We start from the raw sequence: 4161 nt of genomic DNA, 5'->3' as shown, positions 1-4161 counted from the left end.
GTAGTTGATACCTACTTAAACCTATATTGGCAGTAAAATATAAAAACAATTATAGTAACGTATGAATAATATTTAATGCAAAAAATACTCTAAAAGTCTTAACAGTAAGTACAAGTACAATATTATATTATAATTTATTTTTATGATCCTAATTTGTTGTATATAAAGAAACTAATCACATATATAAATATTTATGGTATGATTTTAAGTTCGAAAAGAGAAAATTCCTTTTTACTGACTATAAAGATATTTTAAAAAATTTAAAGATTTATTTGTGCAACTGATGTTACTTCTAGTTTACAAAGTTTTTATACATTATTAAAATATTTTTGTGCATCTTATTAACTATTGTCTTTCATTAAAAAAACTTCATTTTTTTAAAACAATACTTCAAAGCTTTTCCGTATAACGATTTATAAAGTACTTATATGCAAAAGAAATAAAATCGAAAGAAAGATAATTTTTGGTAAATTTGTTTGAGTAGACGTACCTACTGTTTAATTAATTTAGTGGTATGGCTGCATTAGAATAAGGCATGGTAATATTTAATAACAGTGCAGCAAAAGAGAAAGCATAATTATAGTTGTAATAATTTTATCAATGTATAAATTTATGTATTTTCAAAATGCCGCCGTTGACTTAATTGATAATATGTATTTTCGCTAGATGGCGACCATTTTTGGCGATTCTATTTTTATCACGTTTATTATGTTTGAAACTATGGTTTGAAATTAACTGGTGTTGCATATTAGTAGAGTGTTTGGAACGTTAAAGGTTAAAGTGCAATGTGTTTTAGTGTTTAGAACTTTGTTCTGAACTGTAAATTTATTATGTAAATGTAAGTAATACAAATGTTGAAACGCAGCTCGCTCTTTGGTATTATATTTTGTTATAATATAATGATAACGGAATATGATACAGAAACATACACATGAAAATGTTTGGTTATTTTTCTACAAACAAAATTTTCTTTGTCATCGCAGACGCTTAATGAATAGAACAAACTAAAACAAATGGTTTTGTTAAAATTCCAGTATCTGGTTGGAATATTTTTATTCTGCAACACGATATTTCGTTTCTCTTTATGAAACGGCATGCGGCATGCGTCTTTAATGCGGCTAAAGTTATGCATTTCTTTGGATAGTTTGTATTAAAATTTCTTGAAGTGTTGAAGTGTAATAAATTGTTGTCACATCCAGCATAAAAAATTAAATAACATTGTGCGACAAAATGGAAATAGTAGCATTATAAAACTTTAAATGTTTAAAGTGTATAATGGGGTTTCAATGCTTTTGTTTAAATTAAAAAAAGAAACCATTTAAAACTATTAAACTGTTTTCATTATCGTTCACTTTGAAGAATTTTATACCTTAAACTTACTCGTTTTTCCTTTTTAACATTGAATAAATAAATTATCACAGGCTCCAGAAATTGTTAATAGAAATTATTTTTTCGTAAAATAGGTAAAATTTTTTCGCTGCACTGTTATTGTTAATATTAAAGTACAGATTGGCTGTGTTCTATTGTCGTTTTCTTTGTTATTGTTTCATTGTTTCCTTGGGATAAAGATCGATTGAAGTTAACTAATTCTAAGTCGGAATCTAATTCGTTTTCGCAATGTTGTGATCCAATTTCTGCTTCTAAGTCGGAATCGGAAACTTCAACGGTTATCGATTCTTTCAGTTTTGGTTTCCGAAGGTATGCGTCTGCGGCCGTTTCCCAAAAAGTTGTAGTTCTAAAACAATTTCAAACGTTTTTATTAACGGCTTTGTCCCCGCGCAAAAAAAAAATGAATTATATTGCATTAATTTGGAAATTTTTCAAACAAAACTTGTTTCCGTTTTTAATAACATTTAAATATGAATTATTTTGAAAAAGTACAGTCCATTCGAAAAGTTTTCAAAATGCCAAAATGTGGGGCCATGAAAAAAATCTCGACGACATTCAAATGTTTTTTGATTTGGTTTAAATGACCAAAACAATCGCAATTAGAGGAGGTACGGTGATATAACATCGTTTTGAAGAAAAATTCACCTTTTTTTTAAGCTGAATTTGATCTCTATATCCCAATTTGTCCTATTTTTGAACACTGTATAGTAAATCAAATTTAGATGCTGCAGACGATCTTGCATTAAAGTATGGAACAAGTTTTGTTTCAAAACTATTTCGATTAAAGTAACAGTTTGGACACAATGAGTATATTACGTACTTTTTGGGCCACCCTGTATATGTTTGATTTCCTACATAGTAAAAATGCCTGGTAAATGGGTAAGGGGTTAGAGGAGGGAGATACACACGCAGGGGCGGCCTTAGTCATTGGAAAGTTCCGGGCGGGTAAACTTTTGCGAGGCCCTCGTCTTTGTGGAATTAATTTTAATGATGATACTTTAAAGATGCAAAGCGATTCGTAAATAAGTTTGCAGTTTTAAAATTGTTTATCGAAAATTAAAAAAAAAATGATAAAGACAAAGATAGCAAATTTGCGGCTTCTTTTAAGACTATTAAGAAATTCAAATGAACATTAGTAGTATGTACTATTACTACCTAATATTTTTCAAATTAGATTGTTGCGCGAGTGTGCGAGGCCCCTGCAAGAGCGAGGCCCCGGGCGGTTGCCCTGTTCGCCACCCCCAAAGGCCGCCCCTGTACACACGTCATTAACCATCAAGATTTTGAGGCTAGGCTTATATTTCAAATTTTGCACATTCAGGCTTGATACTCGTGGTCCAGGACTGTTTCTCCTACCGATGTTTCTACAACAAGTTCTCGAGAGTCTTAGTATAAGCGTAGCGAAGGATTTTACGTCCTCGCTACGCTTCCTGAGTATGCTACACAGTTGTAGGCGAATCTTTGGATTCTCATCACAGGAGGAGAAACACTCCAAGACCATGGATATCAAGCTCAAATATCTAATTACCCTTTTGATACATCAACTAGAAAAATCTTAGTCTTTACATAATAAAAAAAACAATATGTGTGCTGGGACACATAGTAGAAGTGAAACTTCAACGGACAAGTGGAAAAAGGAATGGCAACGGACAAGTCGAAAAACGAATCGCAACAAAGTTTTATGGGCAGATTATTAATGTACCTACTTGTCCAATTTGAAAACCTGCCCATAAAACTTCAAGTAAAAATTTTTTTGCGATTCGTTTTTCCACTTGTCCGTTGCCATTCGTTTTCCACTTGTCTGTTAAAGTTTTACTTCTACTATGTGTCCCAGCACACGTTTCGTTTTCACAGGTTTACTGCAAATTATGATTTGGTCTTGAGATAGACCGCAAATAGAGGCAATGACGCCCAGCCACGTGGAGAGCAGAGGTAAAAAACAACAGCTGAGCACAGCACACGCCGTCGGGACTCTAGCGGACTCCCCGCTCTCCGCGCGGCTTCGCATTATATCCATCTAATGCAGTCGTTACCCTCTCTCCGTCATCGCCAGCCTTTCTTTCCCTCTACCGCTGTCGCCTCTCACCTAGCGATATACCGTCTACCCCCTTCACGCGGCCGTAACGCTTTTTCGTGACAGAGAAAATCGTAATAAGAAGTTTCACTTCAAAAATTAAGTTGCACCATATTTTTCAAAGGTTGCAACATTCGTCCGTTTTGATAATAAATTAACGTTAGTAGGGTACCTATAATATATTCCTGATTTTTATTACTAAGTTAACCTACTTGCTTGCTCTATAATGCCAGCCGACCTCATGGCGGATCGATAAACATAAAATATAGTTCACGGTGTATGATTTTGAGCTATTACATCCTTTTGTGGTTTCCTTTATTACAATGTACAAGTACAATGGTAATGAAGTGTAATTGTTATTAACCTTCACTTTTTATTTGGCCTATCGTTAACAAGGCAAATACTTTTAAATGGTTAATGTATGTTATTAAATTAAAAATTGACAGTAAAATCTCTAACAAGTTATTTATGAAGCTAATAGGTGTGCTAAATTTTGAATTATTTAAGAAAAAATACGAGAACGACAATTTTAAAATTTTTTTCGTTATTAGAAAGAAATTCCAAGGAGTAGGAAGTATTAGAATTTTAGAAATTTTTTTAATAATTTATAGCTTAAATACGCAAATTAATATGAGCAATATATACAAGTTCAGGAAGTTAATAATCAGCAATTTGAACATTTAATTAAATAATTTGTT

The sequence above is a fragment of the Agrilus planipennis genome, unplaced genomic scaffold (genome assembly GCF_000699045.2).
Source record: "Agrilus planipennis isolate EAB-ADULT unplaced genomic scaffold, Apla_2.0 scaffold16, whole genome shotgun sequence".
NCBI classification, from domain to species: Eukaryota; Metazoa; Arthropoda; class Insecta; order Coleoptera; family Buprestidae; genus Agrilus; species Agrilus planipennis.
The sequence above is the reverse complement of the archived record's forward strand: the minus strand, read 5'-3'. Positions refer to the sequence as shown.